This window comes from Protopterus annectens, chromosome 2.part1, assembly GCF_019279795.1.
Source record: "Protopterus annectens isolate FY-2018-M chromosome 2.part1, PAN1.0, whole genome shotgun sequence".
NCBI classification, from domain to species: Eukaryota; Metazoa; Chordata; order Ceratodontiformes; family Protopteridae; genus Protopterus; species Protopterus annectens.
In genome coordinates, this window is record NC_056729.1 from 1427391937 (window position 1) to 1427414223 (window position 22287).

Sequence of the window (22287 nt, forward strand, 5' to 3'; positions counted from 1 at the left end):
GGCTCCAGATATCAATCACAGGGATCTTACAGGTCAAAGCAATGGGGTGCCTCCACCCCCAAATCTGGAGGTAACAAAGCACAACCCTACAGTAAGCAGTCTCAATGACTTTCCTCTACCATCTCCAAGCACTTATCTTTTGGCAGCCCCCTTGGGGGGAAAACTAGCACTTCATGCTCAAAATTGGCAGTTAATTACCCAGGACAAGTGGGTATTAAACATAGTATCCCACAGTTACAGATTTCATTTTCACACTTTGCCAATTCCAAGTGGATGGCCAGATCTGCCACCAAACCAGTGGGCAGAGGCCCAGAAACAGGTCATGTCCCTCATGGATATGGGGGCTATTCAGTCGGTACCAGAAAAGGAAAAAGGACAAGGATTTTATTCAAGACTTTTCCTGGTACCCAGAAAAGACAAATCATGTCGTCCAATTCTGGACTTATCAATTCTGAACACGTTCCTGGACATTCCAAAATTCAAAATGCTGACTTTACAACCGCTACTGCCTATGCTAGGCAAGAATGCCTGGTTGGTAACTCTAGACTTAAGAGGCATACCTGCATATCCCAATAAGGGAATCTTGCAGAAGATACCTCAGCTTCAAAGCAGGTTTTTTGCATTACCAATTCCCTGCACTGCCCTTTGGCTTATCTACTGCGTCCAGGGTCTTTACGAAGTGCCTGGCTCCAGTAATTGCATTCTGCAGACAAAGAAACATTCAAATTTATCCTTATCTGGATGATTGTCTCATTCAGGCAGAGGACAAGGACACTCTTCTTCAACATCTGGCGTTTGTAAAAAGGCTTCTAGCATGCCTAGAGTACACCATAAACGTAAAGGTCACAACTGGTACCCTCACAAATAATTACATTCCTGGGTGCAAGCTTGAATACAACTGCCCGCAGTGCTTACCTCACGCCAACAAACAAATGCAATTAACAACATGCTTCAAACAAATGGCAACAAAAACCCAGCTATCTGCAAGACAAATTCTACAGGCTTTGGGGTTCATGGCATCCTGCATTCTACTAATTCCGTATGCGAGACTGCATATGAGGAAACTTCACTGGTACCTAAAAAGCTTATGGAGTCAACATTGTCACAGCCTGGAAACAATGATTCCTCTCATTCCCTGCCTGCAACAGGAGTTTCTTTGGTGGGCAGAGATGTGACCAAAACAAGGGACTGTCATTTACTCTATCCCATGCCACTCAAACCCTAACTACAGACTCATCAGACTATGCTTGGGGGGCCCACCTGGCAGGGAGATGCATTCAGGGCAAATGGAGCCCAAACCAAATGCATCTACATATCAACCAGAAAGAAATGCTAGCTGTTCAGAATGCTCTAACAGCCTTCAAGGACTTACTTCATTCAGGACAACTCCTGATAAAGACGGACAACACCACAATTATGTGGTACATAAACAAGCAGAGGGGAACCCACTCCTACCCCCTTTGCAGACTAGCCATGGCCTTGTGGAACACAGCCTTGACTTGCCAAATACATCTTCAAGCTCAATTCCTGCCAGGAAAGCAAAATACTCTGGCAGACGACTTAAGCATAAATCTTATGGACCCGCACGAATGGAAACTGGATCCACAAATCTTCAGTATGTTAACACAAAAATGAGGAAGCCCAGACATAGATCTAGTTGCCTCTCCCCAAAACTATCAGTTGGACAAATTCTCCACAAGAACTCATCACAAAAAAGCATAGAAAGTGGATGCTCTATCCTTCAGCTGGAAAAACCTATCAGTCTATGCCTTTCCCCCTCTGCCTCTACTCTCCAGGGTCTTATTAAAAGTCAGACAAGAAAAAACAAAAATTATTCTAATTGCTCCGGACTGGCCTCGCCAACACTGGTACCTGCTTCTAAGGAATATGTCACACCTTCCTCTGTTGTACCTGCCTCAAACACCTCACCTATTGTCTCAGCAGAACTATCAAATTCTGCACACTCTGCTCCAAACTTTGAATCTTGCAGCATGGCTAATCAACTAATTTTACCAACCACATCTCTCAGTAAACCTGTGATGGATGTCATTTTGGAATCCAGAAGGCCTAGTACTAGAAAATCTTATGCTGATAAATGGAAGAGATTCTGTGCTTGGAACCAAGCACAAGGAATAGACACAGCAAAGCCCAATATTCCTCAGATTTTACAATACTTAACTGAGATTTTTGACAAGGGCCTTTCTTTTTTTTTCAATAAAAATCCATGCCTCTGCCATTTAGGCTCATTACAACACAGAGCCTCCCCTCTTTTCTCATCCCCTGCTAAAACAGAACCTCAGAGGGGCCAATTAAGGCCTCCCAGGAGAGCACCTACTCCTGCATGGGACCTCAATTTTGTGCTGGAAAAACTCACCCTACCTCCTTTTGAACCAGCAGCTACTGCAGATATAAAATTTCTTTCTTGGAAGACAGCTTTTCTTTTGGCAGTCACTTCAGCTAGAAGGGTTTCAGAACTACAGGCTCTCATGGCAGTGGAGCATTTCATTATTTTTTACCTGGACAGAGGTGGCCCTCAGGACCAATCCTTCTTTTATGCCTAAGGTGGTATCCAGTGTGGCTCTTAACCAGGCCATTCACCTGCCAACTTTCTTCCCAAATCCGCAGAACAAAGGGGAGCGGATTTTGCATTCATTGGATGTAAACGGACAACTAAGATTCTACTTAAACAGGACAAAATCTCTAAGAAAGTCTAAGCAACTAGTCGTGGCATTTGCTGCAGGATCATAGGGGAAGGCTATATCAAAGCAGACTATTTCTAAATGGATAAGCCATTGCATTCGTTTCTGCTACTTGCACCATGGTAAACCTGTGCCCAAAGGGATCAGATCCCATTCCACCAGGGCTGCCTCTACTTCAGCAGCTTTTCTCAGAGGGGTTCCTACCAGAGACATTCTAGAAGCTGATACTTGGAGCTCATTTCATACGTTCACAAAGCATTATCATTTACCTCTCTTTTCTAAATCCAGGGCAGGCTTTGCCACTGCAGTCCTGCAGGGTCTTATAGCTGCTCCTAATGCTGTTTAGTTACATCCTCCCATCCATAGCTTTGGGATTCTACCCAAATGTAATGACTGCAACAGTGAAACACGAAGAACATTGTACAGTTGTGTACACTTACCATAAATGTAGATGTTCGAGTGTATTCATTGTTGCAGTCCGGATTACCCACCCGCCAGCCCCCTTTCTATACCTTTTCTTTCCTTCATTATACTCAAAAGCCTTTGTGGTGTATTTGCTTTTAGCTGAAGGTAAACTTTATGTTTCTAAATTGCATTTATATGTTTACAGTTTAATATACATATTTTTTGCTCCCCATTTGGGGGGCACCTGACATCTGGGGCAAGAAAAACTGATTTGAAATGGCGTCGGCTACATGTTTTATACCCCTGACGACCTGACGTCATGGAAGAAGAGACAGCAACCGACGCAGGACCCAAGACTTTGTTATTCAGGCCAACTGAGGGCAACCTGCCAGCAGATTACCCCAAATGTAATGACTGCAACAGTGAATACACTCTAACATCTACATTTATGGTAAGTGTAAACAACTGTACTTTTTGCTACTGCTGTCTTGCAGGGACTTATAGCTGGTCCTAATGCTATCTAAATTCCTCCTCCCATCCTTAGCTTTGGGAATCTACCCAAATGTGATGAATGCAACCGTGAAACATGAAGAACATAGTACAATTGTATACACTTACCATAAATGTAGATGCTCGTTTGTATTCACTGTTGCAGTCCTGGTTACCCTCCCTCCAGCCCCCTGACTTCTTTTGTCTATACCTCTATTCTCTTTTACTATGCTTAAAAGCTTTTTGGTGTATTTGCTTTTTTGTTGGAGGTATAACCTTGCATATTTATATTTAATTGCTTCCCATTAGGGGGGGCACCTGACATCTGGGGGAAGAAAAACTGATGTAATGACGCTGGCTGCATGCTTTATACCCCTGACTACCTGACGTCCTGGAAAATGAGACCGCAACTGACGCAGGACTCAAGACTTTGATAATCAGGCTGACTGAGGGCTACTGCAAGCAGATAACCCTAATGTGATGACTACAACAGTGAATACACTGTAACATCTACATTTATGGTAAGTGTACACAACTGTACTTTATTTCATACCATTTTTCCAGATTCCAGCAACCAGAAGAAGAAAGCTTGCTAACATTCCACCCAGTCAGAGAGAAGCGGCAGTTAGAGATTCAAAAGCTGCTCAACAAAAGTCATCCAGGAGGGTCCTACCAGACCAAAGAGGATTCGGAACTTAGTCAAGATTCTTTTTAGTGCCAAAGACGACAGGGGACCTGAGACCAATTTTGAATCAAAGGAACCTGAACTTGTTTTTGAAGAAATCAAAGTTCCAAATGGTCACAGTTCAGTCCATCGTGTCACTTTTGCACAAGGCCAATTGAATGTACTTAATCGATATTCAAGATGCATACTATCACATCAAGGTGAACAGACACTCCCAAAGTTACTTCCACTTTTGGCTGGGGGCCAGTCACAGTCAGTTCAGAGCCCTGCTCTTTGGTCTCACCACAGCCCCCAGGGTATTTGCTAAGTGTATGGTGGTGGTGGCAGCTCACCTGAGACTGCGAGAATTCCAGGTGTTTCCATATTCAGGCGACTGGCTTCTTACTGCCCCAGCCAAGTGTCTCTTGGAACAGTCCAGAAACTGTTTGCTCCAAATTTGTCAAAGACTATGCATTTCAGTCAGCCTCTCCAGTTCAAAACTTCAACCAACTCAGAGCCTGGAGTTCATCAGTGCTCGGATGAATATAGTGAATTAAATTGCCTCTCTGCCTCAGGGTTGCCAGACGTCCCTATTTGGGCAGGACTGTCCCGGGATCAGGCAGTCCCGGCGAAGCAGCCTCCGCTTTGTTGTTGTTTGGCCCATATGCCAGTATACGAGCTAATCAAAAAATCGCAAAAACAGAGCTACTTTTGTTTAATGCAAAACTGCTTGATGTTCTGCATTCAACAGAAGAGGGTCCACTGTGAGATTTTTTTGATTGGCTCGTATACCAGCATTTGTTTTTGTGCCTACCTGTCCCGTAAGAAATCTGGCATCCCTGCTCTGCCTACACATTGTGTGCATATAGTCGAGCATCAGGTGCAACAAATTCTTGCAGGCTGTGTTTTCAGTGGCAGCAGCCATAACCTTAGATGTTCATCGTGTTTCACTGTTGCAGTCCCAACCAATGGGTTATCTGGCTCCCAGTAGCCTTCGATCAGCCAGAATACCAAAGGTAAGTAAATATGACATCGGCTGTCGTCGGTTGTAAAGGACGTCAGGACGTCTGATACAAAAGGAGGCAGCCGGCGTCACTTCCTCAGTCTTCCTTGCCACGGAGCCCGAAGCAGAATCATTTCTTGCATGAGTGCCAATCGGCAGTTTACCTTTTTTTTGGGGGGGGGTTTCTGACTACAAAATTGAAGTCAACTACAGCTGAGTACCCCGTTGGGGATCCTCTTTTCTTGCCTTAACGAATGTCAGAAAAGGTTAATAATTGTCTTACCTGTGGAAAGCAGATTCCACATAGAGATTTTCATTCCTATTGCATTATTTGTTTAGGCCTTGACCACAATGTTTCTAATTGTGATCTCTGTGCCTCCTTTAATCCATGTACTATTTGTCATCGGGCTAAGCTTTTAGCTAAACATTTTGGAGTTTGGCCTAATTTTGTCTGTATGACATCCGTTGGTCTTCAGGCTTAGGATATCCCAAGAAACATAAGGATAAAGGACCGCGACAGGCTTCAGAAGGTCAAGTCCTCAGATGATGATAAAATGGCTGTCAGTCATGCGGTAGCCAGTGAGTTGCCTTTGCAGCCTCGGCAGTCCACGGATTTTCAACCCCAGGTCTTGGTTGAGACCATTTCAGAGTCCCCCAGGCTTCCGCCCTCCATTTTGCCTTCTGACCTTTCACCTGTCACCTCTTCAGCTGGATCCAGAGCCGCTGTGCTGACTCCGGTGTCCGAGGCCTCCGTTCTTCATTCAGACAGCAAGCTCATGCCGACTACCTCTTCTGCAACTTCAGCGATTGTCAGGCTTCCTGAGTCCTTCAGACTTGCAGGTAAATCTTCCAGTCGTAAGCCTTTGAAAAAGCAGGCTCCAGATGTTCATTGTGTTACCCTGCTGCAGTCATCACACTTAAGTTATCCTGTCGTCAGGCGGTCCCGCAGTCGGCCTGAGTTCCAAAGTCTTGGTCCAGCTTCGGTTGCTGTCGCTTCTTCCCTGACGTCAGTGCGCCCGGGGTATATATGAGGCATCCAACGCCATTTTCTTCAGTCTTTCTTGCCGCGCTGTGCCCGAAGCAGAAGCAGTTCGCAAGTGCCGGTCGGCTGGCACCTGAGATTTTCGAATCGAATTTCAGTCCGACTTCTTCAATAAAGCTAAGTACCCCGTTGGGGAACCTTTTCTTGCTTCAGTCCGATGTCAGAAAAAGTTAACAATTGCATTTCTTGTGGGAAACAAATACCTTATAAGGACTTCCATTCTTATTGTATACCTTGCCTGGGACCAGACCACAAAGTCACTGGTTGTCGGTTTTGTGCTAGGTTCAATAAGCGAACTATAAAGCATCGCTTTGATTTCATTCGACACTACTTCTGTAGGAAATTTAATTATACCATGCCGTCGGAGCAACCGACAACCGGCATGCATAAAAAACGCAAAGATAAAGACAGGCAGCCTAGAACCAAGCCAGACTCCAAGGCCTCTGCTGGGCCTGTCGCCGGTTCTCCGGTTTTCAGTGAGGTGCCTACGCAGCCCCTGACGACCGCAGAATTGGAGCCCCAGACCGCTTTGGATTCTCAATCTGAGAGTACTAGGCTGACACAGCCATTTTCATTAGGCCCTACCGACACCATTGCAGAAGGAGAAACCGGTGCTGTGGGAACACCTTCATTTGCAGAAGGTGTCTTCAGACCGACTACTCTCACCATTAAATCTTATGCTAAGCTTAAGACTCCTTTAAAACCTAAAAAGACTGTACATCAGTCTCCACTTCAAGGCCCCATGCCTAAGAAACAGATGCTTAAGATGGCTGAAGATTTGATTACCCTGATCAGGGGTTCCCAACCCCCTCCAGACAAAAGGCCAAGACAAGAGGAGGATTATGCCTCCTCTGATCAGGTTTCATTTTCCTCAGACTCCTCTGAGGAACAGGATTACTCCTTTCCCCCTTATGAAGACTCTGATGCTGAAGACTCCATTCCCTCAGCATCTCCCCCTGAAGACTATTCCTTTGGGGAAACGTTACATACCATGAGGGAACATGTCCACTGGGAAGGCCAGGACTACTCCGACTCAAAGAAAAGGCTCCGAGAGTTTCTTTTACTTCCCCAGCACAGACCACTTGCTATCCCTCCAGTTTTAGACATTGTGGATGATGTTTACTTAGAATCTAGTCTAAATCCAGATTCTCTACCTCCTGCTCCAGCCAAACCAGACAGATACTATAGAGTACCTGACTCACACAAATTCCTTTACAAAAGCCCTGTTGCTGACCCAGAAACAATTTCCCAGGGTCCCAAAGGGGCTAAGGCTTCTATGGCTAAAAATCCTGCGCCCTCTGAAAGGGACTCCAGAGCACTAGATAGGTGGGGGAAGAAGGTATACACCTCAGCTACTCTAGCTATAAGAGCACTAAGTTGTCAATTTCACATGCTGAAATATCAGCAATTCGTAATGTCTCAATTAAAACAAAAGATGAGCACACATTCTCAACAGTCTGAATTCAAGGAAATGCAGGATCTGTTGCATGCAGCTGAGCAGGTGGGCAAACATACTTTACAATGTGGATTTGATTCATTGGAAGCTTCCTGTAGAGCAGCTGTTACTGGGTCTGTCATATGTAGACATGCTTGGTTAAAAGAACAAACCCTGCTTGCTCATGTTAAAACAAAATTATTAGATGCACCTTTACAGCAGGATGTCTTATTTGGTGTCAAAGCAGAAGAGGTTTTAAAGAAAATGCAGGATAAGGCCAAGTCTATGCAGATGGTCAAGGATTTTTACAGGTACAACCCCCTCGCTTCAGCAGAAATTGGCCAACAAAAAATTGGTCCTTTCCAGCTTCTGACAGACCACAGAGAGGCAAATACAGATGCCCAAGGGGCAGAAGTCAGGCACAAGCTCCTTACAAACCTTGCCAATGGGGCACTGCTACACAGAAGGGAGGAGAAGACAGGCCCCAAACTACTAGAAGACAAACACAATGACTTAACCCTCAAACTGCCAAGCAAAACTATCTTGGCAGCTCCCTTGGGAGGAAAATTAGCACTTTTTGCAGACAACTGGTGCATCATCACAAAGGACAAATGGGTCCTCGACATTGTCTCAAGGATACAGATTCCATTTTCACACCTTGCCAAGGATAAAAGGAATGCCAAACCTCCCACCAAATCAATGGGCAGGGGCACAAAAACAAATTGCAGCTCTCATGGACATGAGAGCCATTCAACAGGTACCTACACAGGAGCAAGGACAAGGATTTTACTCAAGGCTCTTCCTAGTCCTCAGAAAGGACAATGCATGGAGACCCATTATGGACCTTTCAATTCTAAACACCTACTTGCAAGTACCCAAATTCAAGATGCTATCACTACAGCAGCTTCCTCCCATGTTGGGCAAGAAGGCTTGGCTAGTAACGTTGGACCTCAAGGAGGCATACCTGCATGTCCCCATCAGACAAAATTGCAGAAGATAGCTCCGTTTCATTGCAGGTTAAACCCATTGCCAATTCTCTGCACTGCCCTTTGGCTTATCTACTGTTCCCAGGGTCTTCACAAAATGCCTGGCACCAGTAATTGCATACTGCAGACAAAGAGGAATTCAAATATACCCATACCTGGACGACTGCCTCATCCAAGCAGAAAGCAAGGACATTCTCTTACAACATCTGGCATTTGTCAAACACCTTTTAAGTTGCCTAGGGTACACAGTAAATGAAAAGAAATCAAAACTAGTGCCCTCACAGAACATAATATTCCTGGGTGCCAGCTTGAATACAATGGCCCAGATGGCTTATCTCATGCCAGACAAGCAACTTCAACTAACTCAATACTTCAAAATAATGGCAACAAAGACCCAACTCCCTGCAAGAAAAATTCTGCAGGCCTTGGGATTCATGGCATCTTGCATACCTAATACCATTTGCAAAACTATATATGAGGAAATTACAATGGTACCTGAAAAGCGTATGGACTCAACACAGCCACAGCTTTGAAACAATGATACCTCTCATTCCCTGCCTTCAACAGGAGTTTCTATGTTGGGCACAGGCATGTCACGTCAACAAGGGTCAGCCTTTTACCTTACCCACAGCCAGGCAAACTATGACAACAGATGCATTGGACTATGCCTGGGGAGCACACATGGCAGGACAGTGCGTTCAAGGCAAATGGACTACAGATCAAAGACTTCTGCACATCAGTCAAAAAGAAATGCTAGCTGTACAGAATGCCCTGACAGCTTTCAAGGACCTCTTACATCCAGGACAACTAATAGTAAGGACAGACAATACCACAGTAATGTGGTACATAAACAAGCAAGGGGGTACACACTCCTACCCTCTATGCAGGCAAGCAATGACCTTGTGGAACACAGCACTGACTTACCAAGTTCAATTGCAAGCACAGTTCCTGCCAGGAACACATTGGCAGACGACCTAAGCAGAAACATCATGGATCCCCACGAGTGGAAACTGGATCCACAAGTATTTACAATGATAACTCAGAAATGGGGACGCCCAGACAAAGACCTGTTTGCCAACCCCCAAAACTACCAACTACAAAAATTTTACACAAGGACATTCCACCCACTAGCTTGGAAAGTGGACGCCCTCACATTCAGTTGGAAAATGTTGACAGTATATGCCTTCCCTCCACTGCCTCTTCTAACAAAGGTGCTGCTGAAAGTCAGAATAGAGAGGCCACAAATGATACTCATTGCTCCAGACTGGCCACGCCAGCACTGGTACCCACTACTAAGGAACATGGCCCACCATGGATTTTACCACAAATTCCTCATCTGCTCACACAGCAAGACAGTCAGATTTTACACAGCCAGCTCAAGACCTTAAATCTGGCTACATGGCAAATCACCTAAACAACCAGCCAGCTCCTCTATCAAAAGCTGTTATGGATGTCATTCTGGAGGCCAGAAGGCCCAGCACCAGGAAGGCCTACTCAGACAAATGGAAAAGATTTTGCGCCTGGAACCAAGCTAAAGGCCAAACTCCCCTTGAGTCGGACATACCTCAGATTCTACAATATTTAACTGAGATGTCACACAAAGGACTTTCCTTTTCATCTATTAAAATCCACGCCTCAGCGATTTCAGCTCACTACAACACGGATCCTCCCTTATTTTCACATCCACTCCTAAGACAGTACCTCAGAGGGGCCAAGAACATAAGGCCGCCCAGGAGAGCACCAACACCAACTTGGGACCTCAACTTTGTTCTTGAAAAGATTACGCTACCGCCTTTTGAACCAGCTTTCTCAGCTGATTTAAAGTTTCTATCATGGAAAACTGCCCTGCTGCTAGCAATAACTTCAGCCAGAAGAGTCTCAGAGCTACAGGCACTAATAGCAGTGGAGCCTTTCCTCATTTTTCATCAAGACAGAGTCTCTCTACGAACTAACCCCTCCTTTATGCCAAAGGTGGTATCCAGTGTGGCCCTAAATCAAACCATCCATTTACCCACCTTTTTCCCAAATCCCGAGAACAAAGGAGGAAGACTCCTGCACTGCTTAGACGTTCACAGGCAACTACGTTACTACTTGGATAAAACTAAGGCTTTCAGAAAATCTGACCAGCTCTTTGTATCCTATGCTACAGCATCACAAGGAAAAGCTATCTCAAAACAGACCATTTCAAAATGGATAGGACATTGCATATGTTTCTGCTACACTCCTCATGGAAAACCGGTTCCTGCTAGCATTAGGTCCCACTCCACCAGGGCAGCAGCTACATCTACAGCCTTTCTCAGGGGGGTACCAACCAAGGATATTCTGGAAGCTGCACCTTGGAGTTTGGTACACACCTTCACCAAACACTATCACTTACCACTATACTCTAAGACTAGAGCTGGCTTTGCCACTGCAGTTTTGCAGGGCCTACTAGCTTCTTCAAACCCTGTTTGATTCCACCACCCATCCTTAGCTTTGGGATTCAACCCAAGTGTGATGACTGCAGCAGGGTAACACGATGAACATAGTACAGTTTTGTACCTATTATAAATGTAGATGTTTGAGTGTTCACCCTGCTGCAGTCCAGGTGACCTAGCTGAATCCTTTCTATGCTTTTATATCTGATGCAACCTTTGTGGTGTATTTGTTTATAGCTGGAGGTATGCTTTGTTTGTTCTTCACATTTCTTATTGGTAATATGTAGTGACCTCCTATGGGGGGGGGGCACCTGACATCTGGAGCAAGAAAAACTGAAGAAAATGGCGTCGGATGCCTCTTATAATACCCCTGGCGCACTGATGTCAGGGAAGAAGCGACAGCAACCGATGCCGGACCAAGACTTTGGAACTCAGGCCAACTGCGGGACCGCCTGACGACAGGATAACCCAAGTGTGATGACTGCAGCAGGGTGAACACTCGAACATCTACATTTATGGTAGGTACAAAACTGTACTTTTCTTCTCGTTCCCCTCAATCTCAAATGGTTAAAATGGCTAATGACCTTTTAGCCCTTATTAGGGGTTCACAGCCTCCTCCTTCTAAAAGGAGTAGGGATGTTTCTCCTGAGGCTTTGTCTTTTTCTGGTTCTCATTCTTCTAGCATTTCTGCTGATGAAGAGGAAGTTTCTCAGGCTTTTTCTCCTTTTGAGGATTCAGATGCAGAGGAGTCCATCCCTTCTGCTTCTCCTCCAGCGGTTTTCTCTTTTGGTGATACTTAGAATACTGTCAGGGAGCATTTTTAATGGGGAAGTCAGGATTATCCCCAATCTAAGAAAAGGATTAGGGAGTTTTTGGATTTACCACAGCATAAGCCTCTGGCTATTCCGCCAGTGTTGGAAGTGGTTGATGATGTTTTTCTGGAAAATTCCTCGACTCCAAATTCAGTTCCTCCTGCTCCCAGGAAACCTGACAGGTACTATAGAGTCCCTGATTCTCTTCTGTTTCTTTTCAGGAATCCGTTGGCAGATCCAGAGGTTATTTCTCAAGGCCCTAAAGGAGTTAAGGCCACTGTTACCAAAAATCCTATTCCTTCTGACAGGGAATCTAGGAACCTAGATAGGTGGGATAAAAAAGTTTGTACCTCTGCCACTCTTGCTATTAGATCTACTAATTGTCTTTTTCATATGCTGAAGTACCAGCAGCAGACCTTGGAGGCTATTAAGTCTAGGATAGCAAGTGTGCCTTTGTTGGCAGAGAGTAAGGATTTGCAGGATTTGCTGAATTCTGCCAGTCTTGTCAATAAGCATTCTTTACATTTGTGGTTTTGACATTCTAGAAGCCTCCTGCAGGGCTACTGGATCTGTTATTAGAAGGCACGCTTGGCTCAGGGTACAGCCCCTACCAGAGCCTGTCAAGACTAAGCTTTTAGATGTATCTTTGCATAAGGACAGTCTTTTTGGGAGCAAAGCAGAGGAAGTGCTCAAGAAGATGGAGGATAAGGTCAGGTATATGCAAACTGTTAAGGATTTTCTGCTAGTTCAACCTCCTCGCTTTAGCAGGAATTACTCTTCTAAGAGTTGGACGTTTCCTGATACCAGCAGACAGAACTGTTCTAGGACTAGAGGTTACAAATCTTCTAGGTGGCAGGTGGCTACCCGTCAAAGGTCTAAGCATTGGCAGGCTTCCACTTCCAAGGTGGGAATTTCTAAGCCTGCTTCTCAATCTAAACACTCTCAATGACTTTATCCAACTTCTGCCTGTTCTTGCCTGTCTGGAGAGTCCTTTAGGGGGAAGGTTGGCCCTTTTTGCAAATGTCTGGGCCACTATCACGGATGACAAATGGGTACTCAGAACTGTATCCCTAGGGCACAAGTTTTCTTTCCACACTTTTCCATTTCCCAAAGGATTCCCAGACGCTCCTCCAAACCAAAGGGCAGAAGTAGAAAAACAAATTTTGTCTCTGTTTCATCTGGGAGCAATAGAATCAGTTCCTGCTCAGCAGGTAGGCCAGGATTTCTATTCCAAACTTTTCCTAGTTCCACAAAAAGAAGGCAACTGGAGTACTATCCTAGATCTGTCCATTCTGAACTCTTTCTTGGTAATTCCAAAGTTCAAAAGGCTCACTCTGCATCAGTTGCTGCCAATGTTAGAAAGCCTGACTGGGTAACCTTGGACCTCAAAGAAGCTCATCTGCACATCCCTATCAGGGAAAGTTGCAGGCAGTACCTTCGTTATAGGGTGGGCAAGCAACATTATCAATTCTCTGCGCTGCCCTTTGGCTTATCTACTGCTCCCAGAGTTTTCACAAAGTGCCTGGCTCCAGTCATTGTCTTTTGCAGGCAGAAAAAAATTCAGATTTATCCATACTTGGACGATTGTTCAATTCAAGCATATTCTCAGGAACAGCTGTTAAAGGATCTAGAATTTGTAAAGACTCTTCTCTCTTCCCTGGGTTACACTCTCAGCGAGGAAAAATCAAAAACGGTGCCATCCAAGGAGATAACATTCCTGGGAGCGAGTCTGAGTACAGCCGTCCAGATGATACATCTCACCCAGGAGAAGCAGACAACTCTTTCAGTTTACTTCAAGGACTTGGCAAGCCTGTCCCAGCTCCCTGCAAGGAAATACCTGCAAGCTGTGGGATACATGGCCTCTTGCATCCTCATGATTCCATATGCAAGACTGCATATGAGGAAATTACAATGGTACCTCAAAAACATTTGGTGTCAACACACAGGACCTGGATATGAAGATTCCTCTGCTTCCATCTCTGCAGACAGAGTTTCTATGGTGGGCAACAGTCTGTCTACAAAACAAACACCTTCTGCCACTCAAGTTCTTACCACAGATGTATTGGACTACGCCTGGGGAGCTCACCTGGATGGCAGATGCATACAGGGACTTTGGCATGCCCAGCAGATGCACCTGCACATAAATCTAAAGGAGTTGATAGCAGTTCAGCAGGCCTTACTAGCTTTCAAGCATCTTCTTTCTCCGGGAACCTTGCTCGACAGAACAGACAACACCACAGTCATGTGGTACATCAACAAGTAGGGAAGGACTCATTCTTTACCCCCTGTGCAGGCAGAGCATGAATCTCTAATCCATAGCAGCATCCCTGGGCCTGTATCTCCTAACTCAGTTTCTTCCAGGAAGGCTTAATATTTTGGCAGACCAGCTGAGCTAAACAATATACTCTCGACAAACTGCTGAAAATAAGAACACAGCAAAACAAGCCGGAGCTAAAAACTTAGAGTTTAATATAGTAAGCGCTTTCGGAAACGCCAATACGTTTCCTTCCTCAGACATACAATAATAAAACATTTGGGCATACATATATAGTGCATTACCTGCCCAATTAAACAATTAATAGTGCTCTTGTGGGTAATTATTACAAACAAATTCATTACCAAGAGTTAGTACCCAAATCATGTTGATGTAAAAATTCTATCTAAAAGATCTGTTAAAACTTGATGTTCATCGTGCATACAGCTGCAGTCATAACAGATGGGTTCTCCTGCCGTCAGGCGGGTCCTCGGTTGGCCGAATTCCAAAGTCTAGGTCCGGCGTCGGTTGTCGTCGCTTCTTCCCTGACGTCAGTGCGACAGGGGTATAAAAGAACCAGCCGACGCCATTTTCTTCAGTCTTTCTTGCCGCGCGGTGCCCAAAGCAGAAGCAGTTAGCAAGTGCCGGTCGGCCAGCTCCTGAGATTACGAAAATTTGGAAACCGAAGTCTTCTTAAAAGCTAAGTACCCCGTTGGGGAAACTTTTCTTGCCTCAGACCGATGTCAGACAAAGTTAATAATTGTATTTCTTGTGGGAAGCAAATACCGCATAAGGATTTCCATTCCCTCTGTATTCCTTGCTTAGGCCCAGACCACAACGTCTCGGTCTGTCGCTTTTGTGCTACATTCAACAAACGCACTATTAAGCGTCGGGCGGAGTTCGCCCAGCATTTTTTTGGGAAAGCATTTAACTATACTATGTCGTCGGATACTCCGACTCCGGTTTTGTCAAAAAAACGCAAAGACAAGGACCGACACTCGAGGTCCGCGGCCTCTACCGACACCACGCCAAAGCCGACTACACGTGGTCCGGTTATCAGCGAGGCACCTACGCAGCCCCTGATTACCGACGACACATCTTTGGCGGTGCCTCCTGTACCCGAGGTCGCAGGCTCCTCGGCCCACACCCCGACTACAGATACCGAAGCCACTCTTGGAGTTGAAACACAGAATGTGGACAGGTCCACCTCCACTCAAGGTGTCTTCAGACCTTCCTCTTCTTTCTCCATCAAGGCTTTCACCAAGTCTAAAGCAACCATGCACCCTAAGAGACCAGCTACACAGGGCCCATCTCCAGGCCCCATGCCTAAGAAACAGATGCTTAAAATGGCTGAGGATTTAATTACTCTAATCAGAGGTTCTCAGCCTCCTTCGGACAAAAGGCCCAGAGTGGAGGAAGATTCCCCCTCCTCTGATCAGGGCTCCATTATTTCAGAACACTCTGATGATCAGGAACAGTCTTACTCCACTCTGATGCAGAGGAGTCTATTCCTTCTGTATCCCCTGAGGATTACTCATTTGGGGAAACTTTGCATACCTTAAGGGAACACTTCCACTGGGAAGGCCAGGATTATTCAGATTCCAAGAAAATGCTCAGGAATTTCTTTTGTTACCCCAGCGCAGGCCTCTGGCTATACCTCCTGTCTTGGACATCCTAGATGATGTTTACTCGAGGCCTGCCTTAACCCGGACTCTCTACCTCCAGCTCCAGTTAAACCTGACAGGTACTACAGGGTTCCTGACTCACACCAATTTCTATACAAAAGCCATGCTGCTGACCTAGAAACCATTTCACAGGGCCCAAGGGAGTTAAGGCCTCCATTGCCAAAAATCCATTGCCTTCTGAGAGATTCCAGATCCTTAGAAAGGTGGGGAAAAAGGTATATACCTCGGCTACCTTATCCATGAGGGCCTTAAACTGTCAGTTTCATATGCTAAAATACCAACAGTTTCTGTTATCTCAATTGAAAAGTAAAATGTCACAACCTGAACAACCAGACTTGAAGGAGTTGCAGGATTTGATGCATAGTGCAGAACAAGTGGGTAAACATACCTTACAATGTGGTTTTGATGCTCTAGAGGCCTCATGTAGAGCTGCTGTTACAGGCTCAGTCATACGTAGGCATGCCTGGCTCAAGGAACAAGCCTTGCCTGATCATGTCAAAGCTAAATTACTAGACGCCCCTCTTCAAAAGGATGTACTATTTGGAGCAAATACTGAGGAAGTATTACGGAAAATGAAGGAAAAGGCTAAATCAATGCAAACTGTGAAAGAATTTCTACAGGTTCAACCCCCACGTTTTAGTAGAAATTGGCCTTCCAAAAACTGGTCCTTTCCTGCCACAGACAGACCCCAAAGAGGCAGATACAGGCGCCCGAGGGGCAGAGGACAATCACAAGGATCGTACAGAGGCAGACAATGGCAAGCTAATACACAAAGAGGTGGTGAGGACAACTCGCAATCTTTCAGAAAGCAAACCCAATGACTTTCCCCTTTGCATGCCAACCAGGTCTCAAATGGCAGCCCCCTTAGGAGGAAAGCTGGCACTATTTTCAAAAAATTGGCATGTTGTCACAAAGGACAAATGGATCCTGGACATTATAAACAGAGGCTACAAATTCCATTTTCATACCCTTCAAAAAATGAGAGGCATGCCAAACCTGCCACACAATCAAAGGGCAGAGGCACAAAAGCAAATTTCAGATCTTATAAACATGAAAGCTATTCAAGAGGTACCTACACACGAACAAGGTCAAGGTTTTTATTCCAGGCTATTTCTGGTGCCAAGGAAGGGAAAAGATTGGAGACCTATTTTGGATCTTTCCATCCTAAACACATTCCTAATCGTACCAAAATTCAAGATGCTCACTCTACAGCAACTTCTTCCCATGCTGGGCAAGAAGTCTTGGCTGGTAACTTTGGACCTCAAGGAGGCATACCTGCATGTCCCAATCAGACAAAATTGCAGAAGATACCTCAGATTTCTTGCAGGTTCAACCCATTATCGATTCTCTGCATTGCCCTTTGGCTTATCTACTGCGCCCAGAGTATTCACGAAATGCCTGGCATCAGTAATTGCCTACTGCAGACTTCAAGGGATACAAATATACCCTTATTTGGACGACTGCCTGATCCAAGTGGACAGCAAGCACATTCTTCTGAAACATCTGGCTTATGTAATAATGTTATTAAACTCTCTGGGATACACAGTCAACAAAGAGAAATCAAGGCTAATACCCTCTCGGAAGATAATTTTCCTGGGTGCCAATTTGGACACAAACACCCAGATGGCCTACCTCACGCCAGAGAAGCAGGGGCAACTAATTCAATATTTCAGAACACTGGCAAATTGCACCAGGCTGACTGCAAGGAAAATCCTGCAGGCTCTGGGATTCATGGCATCTTGCATCTTACTAATCCCATGTGCAAAGCTGCATATGAGAAAACTACAATGGTACCTAAGAAACGTATGGTCTCAACACAGCCACAGTTTGGAAACAATAATACCACTAATTCCATGTCTGCAAAAGGAATTTCTGTGGTGGGCTCAAGCATGTCAAACAAACACAGGTCTTCCATTCAGCAAGCCTCAAGCAAATCAAGTCATCACAACAGATGCCTCGGACTACGCCTGGGGGGCGCACATGACAGACCGGTGCATTCAGGGCAAATGGTCCCAAAAAGAAAAGCACCTTCACATCAATCAAAAAGAAATGCTAGCAGTAATAAATGCTATTATAGCTTTCAAGGACCTTCTACAACCAGGTCAACTATTGATAAGAACGGACGACACCACAGTTATGTGGTACATAAACAAGCAGGGAGGAACACATTCTTACCCCCTATGCAGACTGGCCATGTCACTTTGGAACATGGCCATGGACTTACAAATGGAACTACAAGCACAATATTTGCCAGGCAAGGAAAACACGCTGGCAGACAACCTAAGCAGGAATATGACAGAGCCACACGAATGGAAGTTGCATCCAAAAGTTTTTACAGAAATAATCCAAGAATGGGGAAGGCCAGACATAGATCTCTTTGCCTCCCACAAAATGCATCAATTGACAAAATTCTGCTCAAGGATCTTCCATCCAAAGGCCTGGAGAGTGGACGCCTTTCAGTTGGACATCAATGACAGTTTATGCCTTCCCGCCTCTTCCTCTGCTGCCCAAAGTCCTATTGAAGACCAGAGCAGACAGACCAAAGATGATCCTCATTGCTCCGGACTGACCAAGGCAACACTGGTACCCACTCCTGAGGAGCCTGACGCATTCCCCACCATGGACCCTGCCTCTAATGCCTCTTCTTCTGACTCAGCACAGCTTCAAAACTCTTCACAGTCAGCTAAAAACACTCAATCTACCCGCATGGAAGATTCCTTAGCATCACAGCAGGCCCTACTTTCCAAGGAGATGCAGGATGTCATTTTGGAGGCCAGAAGGCCATCAACTATAAAAGCTTAATCTGCCAAATGGAAACGTTTTTGTGTCTGGAATGAGAAAAAGGGCCAGAACCCTGGAAAACTGAATTTACCTCAAATACTACAATATTTGGCTGAACTGCTAAGCAGTGGACTTTCGTTCTCCTCCATCAAAATCCATGCCTCAGCCATTTCTGCAGAATACAACACTGATCCACCTTTATTCTCTCACCCTCTATTAAGACAGTTCCTCAGAGGGGCTAAGAATTTAAGACCTCCAAGGAAACAACCAATACCTGCTTGGGATCTTAATTTCATTCTGGAAAAACTGACCTTGCCTCCTTTTGAGCCAGCTGCCTCATCAGATTTGCAGTATTTGTCCTGGAAAACAGCGTTCCTTCTGGCTATCACTTCAGCTCGTAGAGTTTCAGAACTACAGGCTCTCATGGCTGTCCAGCCTTTTATCATCTTCCTTCAGGACAGAGTTTCCTTACGAACCAACCCGTCCTTTATGCCTAAAGTGGTATCCAGAGTAGCTTTAAATCAGGCCATACATTTACCTACTTTTTATCCTAATCCTCAAAACAAAGGGGAGAGATTACTACATTCCTTGGACATCCACTGGCAACTGCGCTATTATTTGGACAGAACAAAGCCTTTCAGAAAATCAGAACAGCTCTTTGTGGCCTATGCGGTAGGAGTTCTCTGAAGCCAATTTCCAAACAGACAATCTCAAAATGGATAGCCCACTGCATACGCTTTTGCTATTCTTTTCATGGCAAAACTGTACCTACAGGCTTTAGAACCCATTCCACCAGGGCCACAGCCACCTCTGCAGCCTTCCTCAGAGGAGTACCTACCAAGGATATTTTGGAAGCAGCCACTTGGAGTTCTGTGCATACCTTCTCTAAGCACTACCACCTACCTTTATACTCCAAATCTAGAGCAAGCTTTGCCACTGCAGTCTTGCAGGGCATTTTGGCTCCTCCTAGATCCACCTAGTGCCTACCACCCCTTTCTTAGCTTTGGGATTCTACTCATCTGTTATGACTGCAGCTGTATGCACGATGAACATAGTACTGTTTTATACTTACCATAAATGTAGATGTTCGAGTGCTAATACAGCTGCAGTCCAGGTTTCCCTCCCTCCTTCCCCTCTAGGGGTATTCTTTTATGGTGTATTTGCTTGCAACTACTGTTTTTTGATTATATTGCATTGCATTATTACATTATTTTATGTATTGCCTTCCTTCTGGGGGCACCTGACATCTGGGGCAAGAAAAACTGAAGAAAATGGCGTCGGCTGGTTCTTTTATACCCCTGTCGCACTGACGTCAGGGAAGAAGCAACGACAACTGACGCTGGACCTAGACTTTGGAATTCGGCCGACCGAGGACCCGCCTGACGGCAGGAGAACCCATCTGTTATGACTGCAGCTGTATTAGCACTCGAACATCTACATTTATGGTAGGTACAAAACTGTACTTTATATAACCAGACCAAAGCGTGCATACGTTGTATGTACACAATATTTACACAATAATCAGCTCCATAGTTTTTGCTCTAAATCAAAAGTCAGATAAATCATGTTGAATAAGCATAATTCATTTTTAAAATAATACAACTCATTTTTGTATGTGTGTGTGTGATGTGAGTAATATTAATGTTAGACATTAGCCACTAAACATCAAATGTAAGTGGGGACCGTAAAGGGTAGTCAGCTCATCTCTTCAAAGCTGCTAATTTTAAAAAACATTTTATAGATCCAGTTTCGTTAAGACCCGGTGGCAGATAGGCTGCTGTTTTTATTTGCCATAGGAGTTCTTCAATCTCGAGTTTAATCTGCCATGGTCCCCCCTTAAGGTCAAACTGTATCGGATTCAGAACGTTGAACCTAAAACTGTGGTCAGGGAATTCTTCTATATGCTTAGCTAGGGCGTTGTTCATGTCCTTCTTGCTAATAGCATATTGATGTTCATACATCCATTGCCTAAGCTTTCTCTCTGTCTTTCCAATGTAGAAAGAGGGACAGTTCAGGCAACAAGCAGAATAAACTACTGCTTTCGAGTCACAAGAGAATCTGCCCTGAACCTTGTACCATTTGTCACGAATCTTAAATTGGTACATGGTATTTATAAGTTTACACTGGTGACATGACCCACACTTAAACATTCCTATAAGTTTACTTACTAAAGGTTTGCTAGAATATTCAAGAAGTGACTTCAAATTATAGCCACGTCTAAAAACCACCCTAGGCTTATCACCCAAAATCTTACTCAGTCTGTTGTCCTCATTGATAAGAGCCCAGTTTTTGTTTAAAATGTTTCTTATTAATGCATGATCAAGATTATAAGTACAAAGAAAGCTAGTTACAAAGCCATGGGACTCTAATGGCAGTGAAGTTACTTGGTTGACTTCAGAGATACATTCAACAGCTGGATTTATTGTTAATAAAGGTTGGAAATAACCCGTTTGTCTCTTAATAATAACTTCTGATGAAATGTTGGAAATTAATGAAAAGGGGTATCCCCTATTGACAAACATATTTTCCAGAAGTTGGCATTTGCTTATGAAATCCGTCTCATCTGAAACCATTCTAGCTACTCTGACTAGATGTCCTTTGACCACCGCTCTTTTCTGGTGGTAGGGGTGAGCTAGAAAAGTGAAGAAAAGAGTTTGAATAGGTAGGCTTTCTATATATCGTGGTTCTAAACCTACTGTTACAATAGTCTTTGTGAATGCAAATGTCAAGGAAGTTGATAGTATCTGAATGAACAACATAAGTAAAATCTAAAAAAATCTGTTAAGGAGGATAACGTGGTCATAAATTCAGGTACCAGACTAATTGGGCCTTTCCAGATTAAAAACATGTCGTCTTGGTAACGAGTGTACCAAGCGACATAGTTTTGAAACAAAGGGTTGGGAAACAAAAGAGTAGTTTCCCAATGTTTCATACACAGCCGAAGGATCGAGTAGGGCAGCAGCTTCAGTGATTGCTCTTCGCAGACAATCCTGGATGCGCTTATGTTCTTTTGCGGAAGCCTTCAAGTCTTCCTTTACTAACGCCCCATTTGATGGTGCCACTCTCTTTGGCCCCAAAGTAAAGGAGACCCTTACCCGGTGTGAGCAGGAGGGAAAGACTCTGTCTGCTGTCGGAGTCCATTTTTCCACCCCATCCAGACCGTACCCCAAAGGGCAGCGTGGTGGAAAAATGTGGTTTCGAAAACCCCAAGGATCTTTCCCAGACACACAGGGTGATGCCCCCTCTAGAGGCAGAGGAGGGGGCAGAGGTGGAAGACGCCGCCCTGGCGGCAGAGGGGGTCCGCAAAACCAAGGTGACAGGGATACCCCCCTGGAAAACCTTTCCAGCACTCCTGAGAGGAGGCCCGACTGTCCTGCTCTGGAGGCAGTCGGGGTCGCTAGCTTTATACCCTCAGGCCTGGCAAAATTTTACATCAGACAACTGGGTAAAAGCGTTGTTACCAGAGGCTACAGAATACCCTTCCTATTGCCCCCAATTCGAAGAAGGCTCCCAGATGTACCGCCCGATCTGCGCCACCCTGCAGCTATAGAAATTTCAAAGCTGCTAGAAAAAGAGTCATCCAAGCAGTCCCAGCGGACCAAGAATTTTACATCA